The sequence below is a fragment of the Stegodyphus dumicola genome, chromosome 2, assembly GCF_044657685.1.
Source record: "Stegodyphus dumicola isolate Sdum_Otavi_A_Nest chromosome 2, ASM4465768v1".
In the NCBI taxonomy this organism is placed as follows: domain Eukaryota; kingdom Metazoa; phylum Arthropoda; class Arachnida; order Araneae; family Eresidae; genus Stegodyphus; species Stegodyphus dumicola.
In genome coordinates this window covers 290220280-290236262 of record NC_140769.1, presented here as the reverse complement: position 1 = coordinate 290236262, position 15983 = coordinate 290220280, and the positions used below count along the sequence as shown (strand labels likewise).

Sequence of the window (15983 nt, the reverse complement as noted above, 5' to 3'; positions counted from 1 at the left end):
TTTCAGTGATTTTAAAGGCGTCCGTAACTTTTCGTTTGCAGTTGTTTTTTTACATCTGATAACAACAACAAAAGGCTTGTGCCGATCAACTCTGCTGCAGCCTCTAAAGGAGGAGGATGAGATTCTTATTTATGTTTATGCTTGCATTTGTTTTATTTATTTTTTAAATTTTTGGATAAATTAATGGAAATTTGCAATTATTGTTTTCCGACCAAATCTGAGACGGCGTAGTAGGTATGTTTAAGTTCCAGTCTACTTTGCTGCTTCATTTTCATTTGCAAGCTAGTTATATCTAATTCCGTTTTAAACGTCTGATCCGCAAAGATATATCAACAAGCAGTGCACATACAACTAAATTTATTCTACGACTGTCATCATCTTGAAATAAAGAATAAGCCAAATGGCCTTCGTCTTTTGTACAACATTTTGATACCCATGACCATACCGCTCATCGTTCCTTGGTCTGTATTGTCTAATAATGAAACTGGTGCACGTTTTATACCATTTCATTCCTCAATTCTTCGGCGCGTATTCGAAAGGTCCGTGGTTCGAGCCCCGGCGAGGGCATCGCTCATTTTTCATCTCTCCTACTTTCAAAACTTACCTATTGTCACTGCAGTGGCGCCCGAATTAAAAAAGGTGGTGGATGATGATTCTCCGCCACCAGGATCTGGCGATTGGGTCCCTTAATCTCCAGTCGCCCTTTAAAAGGGGAAAGTATATAGGTTACAGTTTACGGAGGGCACGGTCACTGTCCCTTTATCATAATGGTTAATCGGTATAAGCACCGTGCCCACCAATGTCTAGAGCCGAAAGATGAGATCACACGGGCGCCCCGCACCCGGAACCGAAGCCCAGAACCCGGACCATCCAGAAGGCAGTCCAACAGACCAAAAGCGCCCTCCAGACAAACTAAACCAAAGTCCGGGCATTTATTAAAGACAAATAATACAAGGGCTTAAAACTGCACAGCAATAGCACAATGAATATGACTTGAGAATAAATACATGATTAAATATAAGGAAATAAAAGAAATTAAAAATAATAGAAGTAAAATAAATATAAAATCTAAACTAACAAAGAGAATACATTACATTTACAATATAGTATTCAATACGATATCTGATATTCAAACATGTCACAGTATTAAGTATCCAAGGTACAATATATAATAAAATGGCAAGAAGAAGAAATTAAAATAAGTAATACCTACATATTGAACGAACCGAGAAGACTTAAAAACATAAAATAGTAAAATGGCAACGTTGTAGCCATATAACAAAATTAGGTATATCAGTAATAAAACAAGCATTGCTGGAGCGGATCAAAGGTGCAATAAGAAGAGAATGATACAAAACAATATAAGAACTCAAGAGATACGTAATCAGCAACACCAGCAATTAATAAATATGAAAGACGAAAATATAAAGTACATGGAACAAAAATATATTATATATAGTGCAATTATAATAAATATACATCATATGGAAAAAAAAAAAAAAAAACCACTTAAAATGTTGTTGATGTAAATGTTGTTATAATATTTCGTATGTTAAGTATAGTAAAAATTTATAGATATACCTAATCATCAAAGTTTAATGAATATATGAAAAATTAAAATCAGTACATGTAGCAAAAATATTTATAGTAGATTACAATACAAGGTGAAAAACCGAATATAAGAGTGAAAAACTAAATTATGAATTTCCAATACTATGAATAAATCCTGTAAAAATACCTGTAAAGTCGGCTTCCCGCAATATATGGGAATATGCGGCAGAACAATTTTACAGTCAATTAAGAAGTTCAAAAAGACAGATACCAGTAGTAGTAATGCATTAGAAAAGGAAAAGAGTTATGATACACAGGAAAAAAGCAGAAAAACAATAAATTGAGAATTACAGACAAACAAAGAACTAAGAAAATTTAGTTATAATAATTTAATCCAAGAGTGCTAAGGAACAATTTTATATAGTTATTAAATTAGTCACTTATTGATAACAACATTTTCTAGGGGTCAAAATTAACATTAGCTCTATGGAGTTATGCAAAAAAGAACCAGGAAAAAATTAAAAGTATATAATAACAATAATATACATCTTCCATGCACAATCGCATTTCTATTCCTTCGTGGCGTAATGGCCAGCGCACTCGGCGCGTATGAGAGGTCCGTGGCTCGAGTCCCCGCTAGGGCACTGCTCATTTTTCACTTCTTTCCTACTTCAAATTTACCTAGTGTCTCTACGTCTATTCGGCATATATAATCTTTCAGGTTATGCACCAAGAACTCCACCCCATCCTCAGTCTATCAATTTTCAGGTCGCACGGCTTGATTAAGTTTTCCTCAGTTTCTGTATGTTCCCCCCCCCCCCCTGTTTGTTATTTCGAGAGCTACGATTCAGGAAACTTCCATAGTTTCTGGTTCAGAAATCTGGTTCATGAAAATATGTGTCATCTCTTTTAAAAGAAATCACATAGCGATGTCTTTATATTCAGTGGGAACATTGTAAACATAAAACTGTTGGAAAAAATAAAAGCAATCGAGGGAAAACAGAGCCAGAACTTCCAAACACAGCATGCAAATGTGGTTTGTTAAGTTAAGTAAATGATTAAACTTGCAGCATCATTCAGAATTGAGGAGCGATACAGTGCGCGTCTGAAGTTTACAGCTGGTAGAATGTTAAAGGGTAGGTGTGATGAGGGACGAGCATTTACAATCTCTGCTATGCTGACGTCTTGGATAGAGATTGTAATAAATTTGTAATGTGGCATTGCAATGAAAGATGCCTTTGAGACGTACTCGACGACGTTACAAACATTTGTCAGACTTTGAGAAGGGTCGCATCATAGGGCTAAAAGAGGCAGGTTGGCTGAATAAACGGATCTGAATATTGGTCAGAGTGATGTGGTCGTTGCTATGTTATGCTATCAGTGATTAAATGCCATTTGGAAACTCGCAGGGATTCTGGGATATCCAGGGATACAATTACCAGGAGACTAGAACGCTGGGGTTAACACGCTGAGGTGCGGCGCCGGTCCCTGGGGACTGGCAGTGAACTTTCCGCGTGGCCGGCGTCGGTCCCTGGGGACCGGAACTGGAATTTTCGTTTGACTGGCGACGGCCCGCGGGACCGACAGTATTAAAGTTAAAAAATAAATATAGTCTTAATGAAATGTGATAAAATTTAGTTTTAATGTAATGTATTGAAACATTCTAAACAAAAATACGGCTTAGCTTGCTGCCGGCTGAACGGAAAGGGCAACAAATTCGGCACCGCGCTCAACGTGTTACGATCTTTACGTCTATTAAGATGCTTACCATTGACAGTCCACCATAAGCAATATCGTCTTACATAGTGCCGATGTCGCTGAAGCTGGACAGTGGCCGATCGGAGAAAGTGATATTCAGTGATGAATCCCACTTTTTGTCAATGACTGATGACTGCTGTGTATGTGTCCGAAGACGGAGAGATGAGTGATCTAATGCACCATTTATAACCGAGCAGAACATAGGGTGTGATAGTTTGAGAAGCGATCAGATAAGACAGCCGTTCACCATTAGTCATGCTGCGAGGTATTCTGACTGCTCAAAGATATGTTGATTAAATTTTGCAGTCGATCGTACTGCCTGTGCTAGCTGATGGTCCTGTGCTAGCTTCTGTTTTTCGATAGGGCAATGCTCGGCCACATACAGCATGACTTTCCAACAATGTCTTCAACATGTCCTTGACTGGCCTGACAGCTCTCGCTTATCAAACATGTTGACCAACTAAATTCAGCCATGTAGAAATACGAAATACTGAATAAAATTATAGATTTGTGTGAATTACAAACAAAAGGACACTCTTCTTTATATTATTATGTGCGCACCGATGATAGCTTGTTGAAATTAATTTTTTCAAAAGCAATTTACTGGAACTTCAGCTTTTCCTGCTGATTTAGCGGAATAAAATTTAAATAATAAAATAATATTACAAAAGGTAAATCCATTATTATCATTGAGATTGCAAGCCACTTTTATGACTGCTAATATTACAAGCTCGCAGAGTGATCTGAACAAAACTCTAAATTATATTGAAGAACTAATGCTTTCTCCAGTTTTATATAGTTTTCCTCTGCCCGCCGAAAAATTTCCAGTACCTTCGATTTCTTGAAATTGCTGGAAGGTTTAGACAGTTAAGAGTTCAGTTACAGTTACACAAAAATCGGACCAAAATGTCGCTAAGCTTGACGACAATATCCCACCTTCGCGCTATTTCGCCAGTTTGGAAAGACAGCCGAACGACGATGTTTCGCCCTCTGAGGCCTTTCATGCTACATTTTACAGGAAGTACTACAATTTACGCATAGGTTCATTAAAATTATTTACCATATGTACAAAATTCATAGGATTTCCCCTTCCGAAAGACTGCATATCCCGGGCAGTGAGACTCCCGGACAAGTAGCCATAATTACAACTAAGGAAAATCAATAACTGAACACCAACGCGATACTAAAATAATAATTTCAGTAAATAACGTACAACAAATCAAACACCAAGTCAATAAATAAATGCACACATTTACAAATTCATATAACCGAAGGACCATGATCTATTTACATTATATACGCTATGGCCATAGAAAGGGACAAGCCTCTCGTAATGAACGATTTATACTTAGAATCTGATGACATATGGATCCGAACTACGTCGCCGTTCAGCTTGGTTGTTCCCAAACATCGGCATAGAAATTAGAAGCTGCAAGTCATTCCTAACTTATTATCTCACCGGTCATGTCCCATATCCAGATTATTTTCTGAAAAGGAACCTCTCCAATAGCGAAAATGGCGTGTGTAGAGACAAAGGAGATGCAGACCATTATCTATGCTTCTGCCGTCTCACACATTCGGAAACCCACCAATCTAAATTCTAACTTTAAGGGGGCTCATACACCTTAAACCCCTCATGATCTTGGAATATGTGATTGCTGCAAGAATTGGAATATTTGATTTATTTTAAAAACAATTACTTCCAACTTTTTACAGCTGACTACGTAATATAACTGCTTTGGGAGCTATAACCAGAAAGTTTGTGTTGCCACAAATATTTTCGTAATTTAATCCGCTTTGTGACAAAAGTTTTCGCCATGTTTTCACCTCGTGCGCATGATATTTTAAAAATGGCTAATGGTACATACTTGAAATTGGATGGAATTCTTTATATGGACACTATTTTCTAACGGAACCAAAAATCTGATGAATATTTTAATATTAAAAAATTTTATGGACGAAAACATTACAATTTTTTTAATAAAATACATTTTATAAACTCGACTCCAAAAAAATAAAAATTTAATATGATATTCTTAGAATTTTTGGTTCATAGTAATTTCCAAATGTTATAAAAGCTATATATTAAATATGGAATTAAAATATGCAACAGAATGTTTTAAACTGTGCGCGCAAGGTGGAAACATGACGAAAAATTGTGTCACAAAGCGTATTAAATTATAAAAATATTTGTGGCAACACAAACTTTCTCATTACTATTTCAGAGAGCAGCTATATTATGTAGTCAGCTGTACAAAGTTGGAAGTAATTGCTTTTAAAATAAATAAGTTATCCCCATTCTTGCAACAGTTAGATAATCGAAGATCTTGTGGGTTTTAAGGTGTAAGAGTCCCCTTAAAAGACTGGAAATTTTCTCTTTTTACATCCCTATGGGACCAGGTACTGCGTTTGACAGTGAAATTTCTGCGATTCGCACAGCTCTGTACCAGCTACCATGCCACTTGGAAAAATTCACAAGAGTTGTTATACTCGGTGATTCCCGAGCTGCTCTGTTGGTTATCGTTTCAGATGAAAATCCTATATCACAGGATATATTGGATTGTCGACATTATCTACAAGCCCTGCTTCGCTTGAGAAAATTATAGTCCTGCAGTGGGTTCCTACCCACTGTGGGATTCCAGGTAACAAGAAAGCCGACTTCTCGGCAAAAAAGGGTGCTTTAATCATGCAGAATATTTCTCGTCCTTTGCCTTTCCATGCTATTAGGGACCTTATTAAAAGATTAAAAGATCTATCAAAGTACGTGCTCAGGAAGATCTCTACAATCGTGTTTCTCATAAGTCTTGGAAGAATGTTATCCCGAATTTGTGTAATGGCTCAAGGCGTATAGCCGTCGTTGAATTCCGCCCCGTCGTTGAATTCCGCCTAGCCACCGGACATGACTGCGTTTCAAAATTGTTCCTTCTCCGATATGCACTCTGTGCAGCTTTGGAGAGATGATGGATGCCGCAGATCTATCTCATTGTCCTACTCTGCGCAAGACTTTTTTCGCCGAGCGTTACGGGGAGGCAAGAGATATGTTAGATTAATGGACTCTGTTACAGCTGTTTTTTTTTCCATTGTGCTGCTGTATTGTATGTTCTTGTTTTTTTTTCCTGTTACTGTTCATAATCTGCCATTGGAAAAAAAAAGTTTAGAAGACTGGTGATAGCTCAACACAACCTATATCCAAAAATCATGAAGGTACGCAAGAAAGCTCGGTGCTTTAGGACTGGACCTATGCCGAGTCACAAGTTAAGTCCGAAAACGATAAAGCCGAAACGAAAGAGCAATGTCTAAGTCACTCACGAATAATTGACTCCGCGATACATTAATAATTTCCATATTGCTCCAAAATACCTAACTTACTGAGCTGAGACCATGAGCTTTATTTATAAACTTTGAAAGATTTGAGCTCAGATCTAATTACTTACCTGTAACAAATGTCACATAACAAGAATCAGACTCCCAATATATTAGCAAAATCAAATCGCGTTTGTTTGTATACTTCCATAAAAATGTAAAATTTCCAGTACAACGATCTTCAAAATATCAGCTCTACTATATTTACGTAATCAAATAGTTTAAAGAGTATTCTAAACAGTTTGTGTAACTTTGTATGTAATTTTATGTTATTATCTTCTTATGTTTAAATTAACAACTCCGATGTATAACTTCAGTATTACTTAGAAATAGTTCAAGTATTTCATACTCTAGCTGGTTAGTGTATTTGGGCAATACCTGTTTGATTCGGTGGTGAAATTGTTGGTGCTCCCATGCACTTTTACTTGTTTACCTGTTCAGGATTGTGTAAGGATCGTCCGAGGGTGACTGTAGTTTAGGAGAAACTCCTTTCCTTCAATTGGATTCCATAACCACACTCTGTCATTTTTGTTAAATTGATGTCCTGTAGCTCTCGTGTCGAACTGGGCCTTTATCTTCTCCGTCACTTGCTGTCGAGAAAAATTGAGCATCATTTGAAACCATGTCTGGAGAATGGCACCTCAGGCGATACGAAGGGCAATCAAACAATAAATCACTAAGCTGACGAAGGTGACGACCGAAGAGCGTCTGAGATCGGGATAGCACTACGGTGGGCCAGTATAAGCAGAGTTAACGTGTGGTCCCAGTACTGTTGATTTCTGGAAACAATTAGCGAGTGGTTACTAAAGGTAGTTCGGTCAAACCTCTCTACCATGGCTGTGGGTGTAAAGGAGTCGTTTGGGTTTTGTCTATGCGGAGTAAATTACAAAGGTCTTTTATTACAGTTGAGATAAAATTTCTTCCTTCAGAGTTCGTACATCAAGGAGCAAAAATGGAATTGGTCGCTCGTTCCTTTGTAATCTGGATAATTCATTGGTTGGATAGACTTGTTATGGTGGGCGACAGAAACGCAACACAGATGTTTTCCATGTTTCTTAGCCCATTCTTTTATATATTAGTAGCCAGCTTATTTTCTTCTTATCCCATTTCATATATTTTTTATCTCACAGGCCTAAATTTCGGATTTAAATTTAGATCTTCGAAAGTACCTTTATTTTGATATTGGCAGTTATGAGGGATTTTATAGTACTTGATTTAAATCACCATGTTTGCCAATTGATCAATCTCAAAACATTAAATTTTTAGTCGTATTTATAGGAACCGACAGAGAAATCTTTATTCAATATGTGGTATGGTGACTTCGGACAGGATATGGGATCTTCAGACAGTTTAGTGAATTGCTTTGGAATTCCACGCCGGTCTTCAGAATGTGCACTATTTAGATCCTGACAGACATCGGGGTCGGTGCAGTTTTGTTATCCAATGCATGCTTAGTTAAACTGAAGTGTGTTGAATAGACTGTTCAGTCCACTGGAGAGATATCTTCCGTTTCCGAAAATTCTGAGAACAGCATTATTAGTCATTACCAAAACTCTGAGCCAATAGCATCCCTAAAAAGCCTTACATATGATTCCAAGACGTCGTTCATATATTTGATGTATGAAAGAAATATGTTTGATGATTCCACTGGAAACCATACAACGGCTTCCCTGGATTTGTATGAACAAGGTAAGGCAAGTTGAGTGTTTCTGGTTCTTTCCAGTTGCCTAGAGCTGCAATTCAGGTTTTTACTTGGAGTCGTTAATAAACAGTGCAAGCTCCCATTCCTCTTGACTGTACTGAGTATGATGAGGGTACCATGTTAAAGGGGTAGTTATAGAAGATGGAGAGAGTGAGATGCAAACTATCGGTTTTTCAAGCACAACGTCAAACTTCATGCAGCGATAGGACAGTTGATTGGAATTTTCGGTGTCACCAAATCTTTTTCAATCGCTTCGACAATGAAAGCAAATGTTCTTCGGATTAAATTGTTAACACCGTACATCTTTGATGCATCTGTCTATTAATTGAATGATTGCGGTTTGAAGTTACTGAAATACCACCTCTATGTGCGTACGAATGAAGTGCGAGTTTTGTCTTTTATTTGACAGCTTAGGATAAATGACAATGCTCAAAATCTAAATTAAACATGGTTATACATTGAGATTTCGGTATTAGTGCTTTGCGGAACATGTTAGCTGCGTACTTTTGAGCGTTAAAGTACGGAGGGGAAGAAGGTCCGGTTTTCACAATCTAGATATTCGTTTATAACTTTAACCACTAATAACATTTTTTTTTCAGATTGCTGAAGAGTGGAAGGAAAAAAAGGACTTACTTTATATGCAGAGCTCTTGAAGCGGGAACCTCGTTAGGGTAGGGTAGATTTCACCTGTATAGAAGAGGACATGTTCGTTCTTTTATAGGACGTACTGTTGTTCAAAGTAACGACGGGAACCGGAAGAAAAAAAAGAAGAATTAGACACGTGATTGAGGGAAAATACTGAAGTATGTAAGAGAATCAATTTCTTCCGGGGCCCCAGAGACAGGTTGGCAAGACACTTCGCTTCTACAGAAAGGTCTCAAGTTCTGACTTCGGTAAGTAAGAGATGTTGTATTATAACTGTTAGATGTAAAATAATGCGTGATAAAAAGTAGGTAATATAAATATACGAGGGCATGGGTTATAATAATGAAAATTGTTGTAAGTTACAGGTTCAACGAAAGAGGAAGCTGAGAAAAGAAAAGGAGCCCCTAACTAGAAGAACGAAGGCAGGAAACGAAAGAAGAAAACATCCGGGTGGCACACGAAATAGCCCCGAAAAAGAGAGAAGGAGATTAATTTAAGAGGAAAGTGGTGCCACCCGGGAAGGGGCTTTTGCAAAATTTTTCCATCTCCACAGATAAGGCTCGCAAGCTTTAGACTTTATTTTGAAGTTTATTTCTACTACAAATGTTGTAGTAACCTGGTTTGTACAAGTAAAAATAAATTTGTTTTTCGGTTTTGTGAGTCTTTATTGTTTGTGTTTAAATATTCATCAAGATATTTTTTCCCGTCTAAAAATCAGTTCATCTCAGCGTTTAAAAAATAGTTCTTTAAGATAATTTTTGGTATTAAAATGAGTTCATCTCGCCGTTTAAAAGTCAGTTCATCAATATATTTTTTTGCCGTTTAAAAATCAGTTCATCACAGCGTTTAAAAGTCAGTTCATCAATATATTTTTTTGCCGTTTAAAACTCAGTTCATCTCGGCGTTTAAAAGTCAGTTCATCAATATATTTTTTGGCGTTTAAAAATCAGTTCATCTCGGCGTTTAAAAGTCAGTTCATCAAGATATTTTTTTGCCGTTTAAAACTCAGTTCATCTCGGCGTTCAAAAGTCACTTCATCAAGATATTTTTTTGCCGTTTAAAGATCAGTTATCTCGGCGTTTAAAAGTCATTTCATCTCGGCGTTTAAAAGTCAGTTCATCTAGGCGTTTAAAAGTCAGTTCATCTAGGCGTTTAAAAGTCAGTTCATCTAGGCGTTTAAAAGTCAGTTCATCAAGATATTTTTGTGGCGTTTAAAAATCAGGTCATCACGGCGTTTAAAAGTCAGTTCATCTCGGCGTTTAAAAATCAGTTCATCTCGGCGTTTAAAAGTCACTTCATCAAGATATTTTTTGCCGTTTAAAGATCAGTTCATCTCGGCGTTTAAAAGTCACTTCATCTCGGCGTTTAAAAATCAGTTCATCTCGGCGTTTACAAGTCAGTTCATCAAGATATTTTTTAGCCGTTTAAAAATCAGTTCATCAAGATATTTTTGTGGTGTTTAAAAATCAAGTCATCAGTTAAATTTATCGTCGTTTAAAAATTTTAGACTTTTGCCTCTAACCTCTTCATTTTTGTAGAATATATTAACTTGCTTTATTTATGAAAATAATTATAAATTAATTTTATGAACTCGAAATATTTAAATTTTTCCTATAATTCAATTCATTCTTCACAAAAATCCAGCTCTTTTGTATATTGTTAACCCTCTGGCCTATAACAGCCTATCACGAGGCTGATTCGTGATAAAGAATTTTGCCATAAGCAAAAGCGACGAGTCTGACTCGTGGTGAGGAATTTGTGTGTAAAATGCCAAGCAATTGGAGTTATTCTACATCGAATATTTTTCATTTCATTGCAACGTATTTTTTTTTTTTTCAATTGTTTCTGACGAAACTGGATGATCTGTTACTTCCTCGTATAGCTCCGTTACGTTCACACGTTTCAGGTATAATTTCGTATAAAGAATTAAACTCTTATACCCATCATGCCAAACTCTCATACCATCATGCAATTATTTTTCTCAACTGATCAATTGATTATGATTACACCCTAGACTTCTTAAAATGATTATTTGTACCTAAACATTGTTTGTTATTTCACAATTCCTTTCGTTACACGAAAATATATATATATCATGAAAGGGTTAATCTTTGAATTATGGTAACTTGGAGATTTTTTGGCGAAACTTTGGCGACCAACCCTGCTACAGCAACTGCTAGTTTTTGTTTGGACGCCATTTTGTTTTCACGAAGTAAAGGCAATTTTTTTTTAAACTCAACATTTTTTTTTCCAACAATCTGCTAGCCGAATTACACTTATACTAGAACTTTTATGGAACAAAAGTGCTTAATCATGACGAAGATTAGGTGCGAAATTGGGAGAAAGTGCAGAATCGCCCACTGCTTGCCGCGTTTTTAAGAATTGCACATACACGGTATCATCCATGTAGACGTCGACCTATTTTCACTTAAAAAAATATCCCAGAATTGCACAAAAATGGCATTACGCATACTCTTTACTTTATCCATGTACACTGCTAAAGTCCTAGCTAGTAACCTTTATCGCCTTACCAAAATGTCGCCAAACTACCTGTTACCATATTCCAAAGATTAGCCCATGAAAGGTATTTCGGATATACGGCTCAACAGTTGAAAGGCACGGCGCAGGACCGACTTTCTTGTTTACTATAGCTCGCGTAATTGGCAGATATCGTGTAGGCCAAGGGGTTAAGGAAATTTAATGATTAAAACAAATTACCTTTGTAAGCATATTGAGGTCTTCCATTTATTACGAAACATTTATTAAGAGCATCCGCTGTCTAATGTTATCTGATAATTACTGACGTTCGTGCAAATCATGATATTCAGAAATATATATAAAAATACAATGAACTTTATCTTATCAGCTTTGTTTTTTATGAAAGTTACGTCACCTCTATACCGAACTTCCATTGCATAAAAATAAGATTTAAAGAACTCTGCGGATTTCTATGAATGAAATTTTTTTATGATTTTTTTCAGAATTTCTACACCTTTTAACTAAAGTAAAGCATTCTTACTCTTTAAAAATCATCTAAATTTTGAATGTTAGGAGGCACATCTCCCCCCTCCCAAAATTAAATTACCGGATTATACATTCCAAACAAAAGCTAAACTGAGCAGATACAACATCTGGTTTTTGGAGAACCAAAATACACAGTAAACACAGTTTGCGACACAAAAGAACTTGAATGGGATCTCTCATTCCATTCAAGGTGCTTGGATAAGCTATTCACACAGATCTCTGTTCAAAACTGTTCAGAGTTCAAATTGTGCCGGAGCCCATCGGAGGTCAGCTCCGATACTTCTTAGTTTTGGGGATAAATTCTAATTTTAGCCGGAGTGCACCGCAGCCCTAAATAAGAAGGCTTCACTTCTTTTATATAACTGAACAACAATTTCAGTAGAAATGGGATCTCGAAAAATTTTTTTAGCAAAATTATATTACAAATTGATCATTAAATTCTAATATACCTCTTTGCGTTTTATTTAATTACTTTAATCCTTAATTATTCAATTAATAAACAATATTAAATTAACTATGAATTCAATAATAATTATCAATTAAATAATTATTAATAAATATTCATTGTTAACATCCATTCTACAATTACATAATTATTAATTAACTATTCAGTTTTTAAATTGTTAATGATTTTAATAGTCATTTTATTCCTTTATTTACTCTTGGTTTCTCTTTCCTGCCGGTCTTCTATAGGGCTCCGGTACTTCTACTTTTAGAAATTAAGCCCTGAATCTGATGTTATGGCGGAAATTTTTGCTTTTTAAGAAAAGAGGAGCTTGGGAAGAATAAAATTTTCTACATTCATAAAATACATAAGGCGTTTCCAAGCAATAAAAATAAATAAATATATAAAATAAAAATACAACCATCAACCCAAATACATCCTTAATTCTAAATTAAGGATGAAATGCAACCTTATCTACATCTCTTCTTAGACCAGTAGGATTTCCTGAACCAGTTTCATGAAGAAATAATAAATGTAAAACAACAAAAACAAAATTACAAACTGAAACATTAAATGAAAAGCAAAAAGAATTCGAGTCAAAGTAGAATTCCCCATTGCAAATCCATGTCAAACTCGCTCTACTAATATTACTCCAACATAAGGCACAGCAGACGCAAGTTATTCAAGTTTTAGGAAATGAACATTTTGTATCGTTATCAGTTTGTTTTAGTTCGGTATTTAAAATGCTTATTAAGTCCTTTCTTGTGAGTGGGGGGGGGAGGGGAATTTGCATTCCTTAGGTCTTTCGCAGGATTTTCGAACGTTATTTAGAATTTAACAAATATTCTAGAAACAGCTAATCCACTGAATATATCTTTCCATGCCTAATTTTTTTTAATGCCAGGAGAAGTAGCAGTTAAAATTAAATACGAAATGACAAGCCTAATCTGGATATCAAGTACCAGTTCAGGCATCATATTTGAAAGCCCAACACAGCAAGCCCACACCAATACCGTTTGTTCTCCAATAAAAGCACTGTACCTGCAATCAATGAAGTTCTACAGCAGATGAAAAAATAAAGTGCAGAATCGGCTTTGATGTGCCTACACATCCAAAAAACCTTCGATTCGTGCTGCTGGCCGGAGGTTCTAGGAACATTAAAAAATATAAACTGTCCAAAAAAAAAAACAATTATGAAAGTTTTCAAGATTACTTCACTAACAAACGCAGTGTAATTATAACTAACAACCACGGTATGACTGAAAATGTCAGAGTCTGTCCACAGGCCTCATGCCTAAGTGCAGATTTTTAGAATCTGGAATTTGACAAAATCACTAAGCACAAATGGCCTTAACACTCTAAATGCATAGCTTTCATGGACGATGAACTTTTGACAAAATCACTAAGCACAAATGGCCTTAACACTCTAAATGCATAGCTTTCATGGACGATGAACTTTTGACTGATGACTTTTGTTATGAGTGATTGTTCGAGAGCCGAGTTACAAAGAAATGTAAGCAACAAAGTAGAAAATTGCAATTCTCTACGAAAACAGTAAAAGTTAATAATTTCTGAAAAAAAACCCACGCCCTAATTATCCACAGACCCTCGTAAAACGTAGCAAGACTTCCAGGATTCGAAATCGAAGGAGGCAGAATGAAAATGGTTAACTCTCTAAAATACTTAACCCTTTCCAAGCACGTTACCTTCTAAAGTTGGAGTTTTGATTTAAAAAAAAAAAAAGGTAGGCAGTCTAATTAGGCTTAGAGGAGTAGACAAGTAAAATTTTGTGAAGATAGCACTTATCCTTTAATTTTGTGGATGTGCCCAAAGTGGCACACTTGTAGGGTTTATATTTATTTTAACTAACATTTATTTTAAGCTATCTTTCCTGTCAAGCCTTTACTTTCCCCTAGAACTGCCAATGCCAGAGTATGTAAATCGTAGTAGAAACGCACAGAGTATTCAAATTTTAGCAGAAGTAAATTAAATTGAGTTAAATAGAAGGGAAACGAGATTGTAAGTGTGCTTCTTGAATCACGAGCGTGAAGGTTGCTAGGTAGAAATTTAAGAACCGCGCGTTTCGGCCTGTGTGCCTGTTTCGGCAGTTCGCTGAATCTTTCAACTTCTTAATCAGAACGTTTGCTGAATCTCAGCTGTATCTTAGAACGCGGTTAAGTTAGTTACGATTATAGAGCCTCGTGGGTAGTGACCTCGTTATTTATTCATCCTGTCATTTATTTTTAGTTGCATTTTTCTATTTTGTTACACCGCCGGGTCGGCGTAGTTTGTGAGCGTCAAGTGAACGCAACTGTGATTTCTAAAGTGAAATAAAAAGGGATTTAAACCCTTCTTACGAGTTTGTATAATTTGCAGTTATAGCAGTCACTACTACTGTTGCTGACCAGTTGGGGCCACGCAACATCATACACTGATTGAATAGAGCTTCGAAAAGAGTGCTGAAACGAGCACTGTTGTCAATGAACTGACCGATGAGATGCGGAGAAACAAAGAATACAGACTCTCAGTTGTCCTACATTATCGGTGAACCCGGTCTGGGTACACTTAGGGTTCGCCGTTTGATTTTAGAAAAGATTTCAAGGTAAAAATTTAAAACTAATATAGAATAAGGAGATTAGCATACAGGCAAAAAAATAACATAGAAATTTCTTTTCAAAGAATTCTTTTTATACCCTAAAATAAATCTGGAAAATTTCTTTGAAAAATGAGGTTCTTAAAAAACTAAACATGGCTAAAATATATGGACTGGTTTGTGTTGAACTGCCATCTACTTTAAATAAAGAAGGTTCAGAGTAACCTATAAATTCTTTTTCATTCAATTTTTCTGTGCGTACAGAAGGAAAATTTTAGATGTGCCCAGACCGGACACACTGTGCCGCAAAGGGTTAAGCATCATCATGCATGAAAAGCTTCTGAAAAAAAGTTCCACTTATACTATTCCAAGCGGAATCAGTAAAGCTTCTGGAAGCAATAAAATACAGGACAAACGGAGAAAATACTTCAAAAAAAAAATAATGTGTACCAGCACTTAACACTGCATCAGGTATTCTAAACACATGCTGCTTTTAAAATTATTGTAATTTTCCTCTTGAATTGCATATAGCATAAGTTCGAAAAAAAAAGGAAACTTATAAGATATTTTCTCCCTCCTTTCTGCATATTTTCGTGGTCTGACGGTTAGCATATTTTGCAAGTGCACATCTGTGTAGCCATCGAAGGAGTGGCTTCTAGGTTGGACCAAAGGGCATCCAGTTATATTTCTGTCATATCAACATGACCTTTCACGTGCTTAAAGATTTAAGCAAGATGGTTGAAAATAGTTTGCCACGCAATTTTCTGTACAAAATAATTAAAGCATCCCCGATTTCTTCTGAAACTTTTCATTGCGTAATTAGATCAAATCCAAGCAATTGTGAGGATTTCACTACGCGATTGAAAGAATTTTTGCGCTGTCCGAAGAGGAATACTTTTATT

General features: G+C 36.1%; 1 long non-coding RNA gene across 1 annotated transcript in view; it reads left to right on the top strand.

Moving 5' to 3' along the window:
• The window catches only part of LOC146999031 (uncharacterized), a 63249-nt gene extending 53581 nt beyond the window's left edge, over nt 1–9668 (top strand). Inside the window, exons 2-3 of the long non-coding RNA XR_015039931.1 lie at nt 8974–9267; nt 9385–9668. This is a non-coding gene — a long non-coding RNA (uncharacterized LOC146999031). The remainder of the gene's footprint in view (nt 1–8973; nt 9268–9384) is intronic.
• The last annotated feature ends 6315 nt before the right edge of the window (nt 9669–15983 follow it).